Genomic DNA, 10020 nt, shown 5'->3' with positions numbered 1-10020 from the left:
AGATCTGAAGAATGGCAAGGATGCGCCTGACCTTGGCCAGTCCCTGGGCCTCCGGGGCCTCTCCTTGCCCCGCCCCTGGCCTTCTAGGGGTGCTATAAGGGTCAACCCCACACACACTCCAAGAAGCAAGGAGGAAGGTGAGGCTCCAGTTCCGGCTGAGGGCTCAGTCAGGGGGTCACCCCTGCTCAGCCTGCATCTGGGATGCAGGTACCAGGCCAGGGGGAGGCAGGGGGCCAGGCAGCCAGCCCTGGAGCCGTGGGCATGGGTGTTGAAAGAAGCGGGTGCCAGGGGTGCCCTCCCTACCCCGGCGCGGGCCCCGGGCTGGGGAAGCTTAGAGTCACGGAGCCTTGGCATCTCAGCCCTGTATGGGGGTCTCGCCACTCCACACCCCTCCCCCCCGGGCCTCCCAGGTCTCTGCTCCAGGCCGGCAGGGGGCATGGAGGGCGTGGGCTCCGGGTCATCACCAGCATCGGATTTCCTTTCACTTGTGCAAAGACTGGTTGACGCCTGAGCACATCAATATCCTTAATGACAGTGAGAGGAACTGGGACTCCAGTCGGTCGGCGCCCCCCTCCGCCTCCCTTCACCCCCTCCCCTCCCCACTCACTCTTCCCCTCCTTTCCTCCCTTCCTCTCCCCCCTCTCCCTGCTTTCTCACTCACACCTCTCTGTCTCCCTCCTTCCCTCTTTCCTCTTTCTCTGTTTTGGTATCTTTCTTCTCTTCTTTCTTGCCTTTCTCTCTGTCTCCCTCCTTTGCCCTCCTCTCCTCTCCTCTTTCTCTCCCCCCCTCCACAGGACCCCATAGCCCTTGTGCATTCACAGACTTTCACCCCACAGCTCTGGGGGGCCCCCAGCTGGGCCAGTCCCTCTATCTGTCTGTCCATCCCCAGCTGGGCCCCGATGCCCCATGTTGGGAGGCAGCCAATGCCTGGAGACAGGGCCCACGTGGTGAGGCCCAGGGAGAGGAGGCTGAATCTTGGCAACCCCGACCCCAGAGGCACACGAGCTCCTGCCTTCCGTGCCCCACGCCACGCTGAGAAATTAAAAAGCCAAGTTAGGGTGTGGGGCGCCACGGGAGAGGGGAGAGTTTTGGGGAGGATCTTCTGTTTTGTATTTTTTATGACCATATATAATTTCGCGTTTCTCCCCTCAGCCCCTGCCTCCTTGGCTCCCAGATGTGTCCCACATTGAAGAATTATCTCTCCTCCCTAGAGTGAAATAAATGCAATCAATATGAGTATTGCTCTCAGGGCCTTGAAATATTACATTAATGTTCCATGTGGTGACATTTTAGCTGGAATTTTCAAATACATTATGATGGTTCAAATTAATATTTATCAGATCAGCTTTTATATTTTGCAAAAGAGAGAGAGAGCGAGAGAGGGAGAGAGGGAGAGAGAGAAAAGGAAAAACAGAAAGAGCATTATTAAAATACAAAATGCAGATCAACTCTAAAATCGATGGTCCATTTTCCCAGCACTTTCCAGGGGCTGTCTTTAGCTTTCTGGGTTTGTTTTTAAATTTATTGGTGTTTCAGGCAAATCTATTGGGCTCCCTCAGCCCCCTGGTTGGCCTCCCCTCCTGACTGCCTCTTGCAGGCTTATGGGCCCTTCCTTTTCTGTCTTTCTCTCTTTATTATCCTGAAATGTAAATTACGACATTAGCCCGGTCCTTATTTTTTTTTAAACTCTCCGATGATTAAATCTGCTACACGACATCCTTGTCCTTTCTATAAATTAAATCATCTTGGCTTTGCACCTCCAGCTCAGGGCGGCCGTTGCCCGGGTGTCACAGCACCGGGCAGCTGCGACTGAGGGCTGGGGTCCTCATCCCTCTCTGGAGCGGGACACTGGGGGCCTTTGTCGGGGGGGCAGGGAGGCTGCCTTCCTGGCTCCCTATTTTTCTGTAAATAAGAAACGTGGACTGGAGGGAGGAGGTGATGGCAGTCGTGGCTTCCACTTTATCTCAGTCACTTCCAAACTGATTACTCTGTGAAGTGGAAAATCTGGGCAGATTAATGGTTTAATTCCCTTTTTTCTTTTGCTTTTTTCCCCTCCGCCTCCAGTTTTGTTTTGGTTTGGTTTGGTTTTTGCCCTGTCTTCTTTTTGCATCTTTTCCCCCTTCTCGGAGTTGTATTCATAAAGACTCAGAAGCTCTTTTTCACGAGGTGCACGCGTGGCAAGCCAGCTGGGAGACATTCCCAGGCCCGACCTGGCTCTGCCTGGGAGCTGCAGGGGTTAACAATGCCCGCTCCAGTCCTCCACATTTTCTCTTTGATGATTTTCTATTTCCTCCCTCCTCAAGTTCTGGGTGAGAGTTTGAACTAGCATGAGCTTTTATGGTCATGTACACAAAGGTATATACACACACACACACGCACACACACACACACACACACACACACACTCATACACTCACCCCCCGCACACACACACCCAGGGGCAGCTCGCACATGTGCACGCGCAAACTCGCACACAAACCCAGCAATATAGACCTCTGAGAGATTCTGCATAAGAGAGCTGCCCTCCTGATTTCTCTCTGCTGCTGATCCGGCCAAAAGAACGACAGGAAACTTAAAAAAGAAAAGGAGGAGGGATCGATTATTCGACCTGTACTTGAACCCGACTGAAAGAGATAAAGCGGAATTTTCAATAGGTCCCCTGCCCTTTTCACCAGGAGGGAAAGAGGAGAAGAAAAACAAGAGATATTTATATGACAGCAGCTGCTGAAAATAGCATTTCAGAGCCATAAAAAAAGGCAAAAAGAAATTCAACGGTAGAAAAGGCAAGAAACTCCTCGTCTGCTCCCCAAAAGGCCAGGCAGGCCGTGAGTGTCTGCGGCTGGAAATGCACGCATGCCTTCTATAGATCTGTTTGAAATTATACTTGTCATTGAGGGGGAATTTATGCTTCTATTGATCTGCAAAAGGAAAATATTAAATGGTTTGGTTTTGATCTTTCGGTGACCCCAAGGTCAAGGGTAGTAGCGGATTAGTATTCATAGAATTCATCACGGAATTGCAGCCTGCATCCACTTTATGCAAACATGCTCAAAACACGCCTGGTGAAGCAGGCAGCAAATGGCCAATGACAAGGGAAGAGTCGGCGGCACCCCCTCCCACCCCGTAGGGCTTGCCTGCTTCCCACCCCTCGGGGAGAAAAAGAAAGGACTAGATGGATGAAAACACCCCGGGACTCAGGGGCTTGTACAGAAGGCGGGGTTCCCCTTTGGAACACAAGGAAGTTCAGAAGATCACCTGCAACGGGGGTTGTGGTGTGGGTCTGAGAGACCCAGGAACACGGATAGTGGGGGTTCAGGCAGGTAGGAAAGGGCACCCATACCTGGAGCAGGACACCGCTCAGAAGGCGATGACCAGACATGCACGTGACACGCGTGCGCATACACACTCAGCCCGTGGAAACCCGGGTCTTTCCTGGAGGGAGGGATACGGTGTGCTGGCCAGCAGGCTGAGAGCTCCACTCCTCTCCAGGGGTGACATTGCCTCTCGTTCCACGCTGAGGAGCGTCCTTAGTGAGAGGAAGGAGAGAAAGGCCAGGCGTGCGTGCTGCCCTGCTCCGCCCAAGTCCTTCTGCTCTCCGCCAGTGGCCACGGAAACTGTGTCCAAATGTGTGTGCAAGGGGGACACACGTGGAGCCCCTGGGAACGGGCCACAAACACCCCTCCCCACCCTGGGCTCAGCACACAAGTGCCCTCTTAGCAGAGTCTGTCCCCAGTGGTGGGAACATTTGGTCAGTAACAGTCACTTGCCAACGAACTAAAAATAACCCACCCAGCGTATCACTGCAATGGCAGGAATTCTGGCTGGCCCTTGTTCTGCCGGCGGATCGGCAGAACCCCGCCGGTGGGGCGTACAGATCCCGACTCCCATGGGGGCCAATAGAGCAGACCTCTGGGGGCAACCTAACGATGCTTGCTGGCTATACGGGGATGCTGGCTACTTCTGCGCTTTACCAGCTTATCATCTCACTGACCACTCACAACAGCCCAGCAAGGCAGGGGTTGTTAATATCCCATTGTATAGATGAGGAAACTGAGGCTCAGAGAGGCGGAGTCACCTGCTCAAGGGCTTGGCTCTGTCCTGACGCCAAAGACCACACTCTCTTAACCTCTTTGCTCTAATGGTCTGGCAACATTTGGGCAAATTCCAGGGTTGGTCCACATTTCAGGTTCAGGGGGAGGGGAGTTTGGGATGAGGATGGGGGCGGGGAGGCCTTGGGGGATCCGGGGGCTGTGGGGAGGGAGAGGTAGAGTGGCCCCCAGCCCTGCTGCCCCGTCCCTGCGAAGGAGGACAGCGTTCTGCCTATTAATCATGTTTCATTTATATTAGCTTGACTCGATCTACTGTATAGTTGAAATGGATTTAATTTTAGATCACGCACTATGGAAGGGGGCCAGTTTGGTGTAAGGAGCATTATGAATATTTTCCATAAGCTGGATATACATTATCCAGGGACAGATATACGAGCAGAGGCCCAGGGCTCCTGGCTGGGGGAAGGGGCTGAGTTCTCCGGCTTCCCTGCCACTCCCCTGCAGCCCAGGGTCACAGGGCTTCAGAGGGAGCCCTCTCTGCCCCCCGTCCCCGTGGGGGTGATGGGGGTATCTCAGCCCCATCTTTCCACCGCCCGTGAGCTCATCCCCACTGACCTTGAAGTCGCTGCTTCTCCTGGCTCCGGGTGGAATTGCCAGCCTGGGAGGTGTGTGTAAGGAGGGAGGACCCCAGAGCCGTGGGAGACGCAGGGCCCTGCCGGAGGTACAGGAGAGGGTGTGGGATTGGAAGGGAGGGGACCTCCGGAGCCCCACCTTCAACCCCAAGCTCTGATGGAGACAGAGAAAGCCTGGTTCCTGGCTGCCCAGCCGGTGGGTGGGCAGGTCCAATCCAACCTTCCCCAGAGCCCCACTGAGCCTGGGCTGAGGCCCTCCCTTTCCTGGGAACAGGCCTTGGGCCTTGCCCCTTTTCCAAGGGCACCAGCGCCAGCAGGCCCCCCTGGAGGAAAGGAGAGCTCGTGGGGGTCAGGGGACAAGCCCATGGACACACAGTGGGGGAGCAGCAGAACGGGGTCCCAGCCTCCTGCCTGCAGCTCTGGGCTCTTCCCTCCCCGTGCCCACCCTGAGTCCCCTCCATCACCTCCACCTGGACAAGTGGAGTGAGAACACCTGGCGCCACCCAGGTGACTTCCGTACTCCTCATACCTCCCACCCCTGTTACTTCTCTCTGCCCCAACTTTCCCGCGTGGGAGCCAGGCACCACGCAGCGCTTTACAGATGGAGGAAACTGAGGCTCAGGTGGGCTGTGATGTTTATACTCAAACCTAAACCTGTTCTCTCCCTCCACCCTCCAGCCTGTGTCCCCAGCTGGCCTGCCCAACCAGGCTCCCCAGGCTGCACACACTCCAACTCCAGCGTGCTCACCGCCCCCCTCACCACCGCTGCTCCATCCTGCCACAAATACCACTCAGGGCACTCCCTTCTCTCCAATGCCCTCGGACCTCTAGTCCAAGTGGCCACCGTCTATCTCCTGGAGTACTGTGTCGGCCTCCTGGAGGGTCTCCAAAGCCCCCCCAACTCCAGTCTGTTCTCTGCACTGTGGCAGGAGAGACCTTGCTCGAAGCAGCATGGTTACATGGTACACTCCCCGCCGGGCGCCTACCATCAAATCTCAAATCATACTCTGGCCAAGAAGGCTCATCGGGGAGTGGACCCTGCCGACTTCCGCAGGGTCACCCCCTCATCTACAGCTCCATTTCCGATCTCCATGGTCTAGAAAGGCTCTTGACCTGCCGTGTGCTGTGGTCCCTCCACCACAGGACCTTGGCCCAAGCCAAGCCCACTGCCTGGATCACTGCCCTTCCCACTTCGCCTGCCTAACTTCTCTATAACCCTCAGGCTCTACTTCAGCTTCCCCAGGAAGATTCTGATCACACCCCCCGCCCCAGTACAATCTAGATCAAGCCCCACTTTTGCCTTTTGCAAATCCTACAGCCATAGGGGATAGTTGGGGTCCATACCCAGCAGGCAAGACTCTGGGTGGGCACTGGGCCTGTGCCATGGGTGGGTACCAGCTGAGCCGCTGCCTCTCCACCATCCCCACATCCATAAGTTCCTCCATCAGCTTGGCATATAATACACCCGTCACCCACCCCAGCCCGTCTGGCAGCCTTTCAGAAGTGGCATGCGACGCTTCCCTTATTCACTCTTAATTTAAGGTTTTGTGAGTTGTAATAACCCCCCTTTCCCCCAAATCACTGGGGATGGGACCTCCACGTCAGCCCAGGGCCAGGAGAGCTGAAGGGTAATTGCATTGCACATATGCTAATGGTTGTCTGGAGAAGACAATGGCAACTGGGGACTGGGATGGGGCCTCACTCCACCCAGACTGCCTGCCTGAAAGGGAGGGGGGCGCCTGGCGGGGTTGGGGGCTGGAGTCATGAGCCAGCTGGGAGCATCTGGGGGACTGTGGGCTCACAGTCCACAGTAGAGGAGAAGATGAGAGCGTCCCAGTCTAGAGGGCTTGATGGGGGACCAAGGCCCTGGAAAGGGGGTGCAGAACACTCTTCTTCCCCCAATTCCTCCTGCCCCACCTACTCGCTCTTTTCTGGGGCCAGAGATGGCTCCCAAGGAGAAGGAGAATCTGGGAGAATGGACATGGAGGAGGTGGGGGTCACACAAATCCTGCTTCTGCCTCCCACAAGCTGTGTGACATTAAACAAGCCACTTACCCTCTCTGAGCCTCAGTTTCCTCATCTTTAAAAGTCTTATTTTATGAGTATCTGCCTCTAGCTTGTTCTGTATATTAAAAGGGATAATACATAGAGGCAAATTGCAGAGGGCTTGGCACACCGAGGTCCTCAACAAGTTAACTTATTGCTGAAGTTTTTATACTATTAATCCACTGTGGATCTGCCCACAGTCTGTGATGAGGTAGAGTGTGGGATCCTGGCTTCTACCTCCTCAGAGAGGCCTCTGCCACCTCCCCTCCGAGGAGCCTTTTAATCTCCAAGGTGGCATGCTCTTGCCTCCTTCCCTGAGCTTATTCCAGCATGTACTGTAACTAAGTATTTGTTTTCTTGCTTCTTGTCTGTTCCTGTCTCTAGACTGTGGGTCTATCAGGGTACCTGGAACAGTGCCTGACACACAGTAGGTGCCCAATGAATATTTGCCAAATGAATGAGTAATTGAATGAGGCCCAGGCAAAACTCTGGGAGGCCAAGGGTATGCGGATGGGGGTTCGCGCGGGGTGGGGAGCGGTCTCTTGGGCCCACCTTACCTCTGTCTTTGGCCTCAGGAGCAAGCCCTGACCACCCAGGGTCCCGTCCCCATTCTGTCATTGGAATAGACCTTTCCTGCTTCCCTGTGGATTCAGGAGCTGGGATGCCCTCTAGGTATGAGGGTGGGATGGAGGACCCTTTCCAGGTTGGGTGCCCCCAGTGTTCCCTCCCAGGCTCTTCCAACTGCCTTAGGCCACACAAGGTGTCTGAGGCCACTCACCTCCCTGGCTTCTGAAGCTAAAGCATCCCCAGGGTGGCTCAGCTGTCCCTCCTTAGAGTCTAAACAGAGACCTGACATCCCTTCCCTAGGGAGGCTGCAGCCCTTGAAGGGAGAGACAGGGCCCAGTATTTTAAGCAGATTTCACAGGGTTCTGGGCACGCCTGGGCGGCTCATTATGGTGGCCAAGGATGATCATGGAGAAGCTTTGGCTGTGCCCCCTCCTAAGCCCCTGCCCCACTGCCATGGTCTGCTGGGTACCAAGACACCCAGATCTCACACCCAGGTCCTCCCCGACTCCGGCACCGAAGAGAGGCGAGAGGTCAGTAGCCCACTCCTAGCCCAAGGCCAGAGGGGTCTGAGCCAGGCCAGCCTCCGCTCCCCAGGTGGGGGAGGCCTGTGGGTCCTCCGTGGGCCACGGGGACACCAGTGACTCCAGAGAGCTGCCCGCTCCACCTTACAGGGCCCACGGCGAGGCCCAGGCTGAAGTGTAGCTCCTCTCAGAAATTCTGAGGAGTGGGACTTCCCTGGTGGTCCGGTGGTTAAGACTCCGTGCTTGCACTGCATGGGCCGTGGGTTCGATCCCTGGTCAGGGAACTAAGATCTCGCATGTCGCATGGCGTGGCCAAAAGAAAAAAAAAGCAATTCTGAGTAGTGAGGCTGAGGGAGAACACAGATCTGATGATGATGACTCCGGAGGATGTGCTGGAAGGCTGTGGGTTCTGTGCCAGAGAAAGAGCCAAAGAGAGTAGGGAGAGACAGGGAGAGGAGAGAGGACGAGAGAGAGAGAGAGAGAGAGAGAGAGAGAGACAAAAAGAGGCAGATCTATCTAGAACAGGATAGGGAGAGAGAGAGCAAAGAGAAAACAAGGGAAACAGAAACAGACACACTCTGAGAGATGGCAGGGAGGAAGGAGGGAGAGACTAGGAGTCACTCAGAGACAGAGACACACGCTTGAGGAAACCGAGGCAAAGAGCAGGAGGAGGAGGCCAGCGGGGAGCCTGTGTGTGTGCAAGGCAGGCAGGGAGATGGAGTGAGCGTGGGGCCCAGCGTGTCTGGGCCTGTGCACGTGGGGTCTAGTACTGTCTGAGCACGCTGCCAGGCACGGAGTCGTTTGGACGATCCTTGCTGGGTTTGATGGAACATGGAGTGGTAGGGGAGGCAGATGTTTTGCATCCAAGAGAACGCGTGCCCTCCTAATGGGACTGTTCCTGAGTGCCTGTGATCACACGTGCGGCCTGTGCACGCGTGTAAGTGTGTGATGACGTGCAGGAGGGCAGGGCTCTGCTCCCCCTCAGCTGTCCCCACGCCCCCTCGGTGAGGAATCCGTGTGTCGTCGGCCCCGGCTGGTGGGCTGCAGGGCTAGGATGGGTGGGCAGCCTGACACATGCCCTCACGGGGTGCGGGGGGAGGAGGCCAGAGAGCTCTGAGCAGCCGAGAAGCGGCGGGCAGCGAAAGTGAGCCATAAAAGGGCCACTTCTCCCGCCGCTGTTCACTTGACACTCTCTAACCCAGAAGCCACCTGTTCAGCCATCAGTCACCCAAGGAAAACACAGCTTTCCTGAAACCGGGAATTGGACAGACAGTCCCGGGAGGGGGTGAGCCTGGGGGAAATGACTGCCCTCTGCCACTTCCAGGGGCCCCCAGGTAGGGTCGGGCGGGGTAGACTGGAGGGTGGCCTCTGGCCTCAGAGAGCCAGAAAAACCAAACAGCCCGCCACTCCCAACTTGGCACCAACGTGGCACGTTTGGGGGGCCCAGAAGTGCTCACCTTGGGGTGATGAAGGAACGGCCCTTGGTGGGGTGGCTTAGCGAGGGCTGTGCCCTGGAGGAGCTGTCACACAGGCTCTGCGTCCCTGCGTGGGGACGGGTCAAGGGCAGGCGTGGGGTAGGGGTGTCATGGAGGGAGGCTGGACCTTGGGGGGCGGGCAGGGCTGCTGGGGCAGGGGAGGGACCTGGCTTGGAGGCAGGCCTGGGGCTCTGCCCAGCAGTGGTGCCCGGCCAGCAGAGGCCCCGCCATGCCCCGCCTCGGGTAGCTTGTTAATTTCATCGTTTAGCCCGTTTATGGTGTTCCCAGTTGCTGTTGCTTTTATAAACAAGCATTTTGGTGACCTTCCCCTCCGGACATCAGCTCCGCAAGAATCCCGAGCCCTGAACATTTATAAATAAGCCTTCTCTCAAGTTCCACAACAGGTGTGACCTCCCCCCCGCCCCCCTCCTCTGTCCTGTCCGAAAACTGAACAGTTTCAACCAGCAAAGGGAGGCCGCCTGGGCTGTCTTAAAGGGGTCGAGTGGAGGCCACGGTGAGTGTGGCTGCGAGGGGGGCTGGCCTGCCTCCTCCCCCTCCGCTTCCCCCAGGCTGAGGGTCTCCAAGAATAGGGCCAGGCTGGTGGGCAGTTGAACCCCTGACCCCACTTCCCCAAACATCCAGCTGGAGGCAATGGTCTGAGAGGGCGTCTCAGCTGACAGAGCGTATCTGAGTCAGGACTTCCCCCACCAGGGAAGTTTTACCCAGCAAC

General features: G+C 56.4%; 1 long non-coding RNA gene across 3 annotated transcripts; it reads right to left on the bottom strand.

The window, feature by feature from the left end:
• Positions 1-842: 842 nt before the first annotated feature.
• On the bottom strand, positions 843-9383 carry LOC137209940 (uncharacterized). 3 transcript variants are annotated; one of them, XR_010936199.1, is made up of 5 exons: positions 9273-9383; positions 4665-4761; positions 3341-3526; positions 2494-2571; positions 1276-1345 (listed from the first exon to the last, which is right to left on the bottom strand). It is a non-coding gene; the product is annotated as an uncharacterized lncRNA (long non-coding RNA). The 3 variants fall into 3 exon arrangements; XR_010936196.1 differs by having other exon boundaries at positions 843-2571; XR_010936193.1 differs by lacking the exons at positions 1276-1345; positions 2494-2571 and adding an exon at positions 2582-2918.
• Positions 9384-10020: the final 637 nt, after the last annotated feature.

This window comes from Pseudorca crassidens, chromosome 2 (assembly GCF_039906515.1).
Source record: "Pseudorca crassidens isolate mPseCra1 chromosome 2, mPseCra1.hap1, whole genome shotgun sequence".
NCBI classification, from domain to species: domain Eukaryota; kingdom Metazoa; phylum Chordata; class Mammalia; order Artiodactyla; family Delphinidae; genus Pseudorca; species Pseudorca crassidens.
The sequence above is the reverse complement of the archived record's forward strand: the minus strand, read 5'-3'. Positions and strand labels throughout refer to the sequence as shown.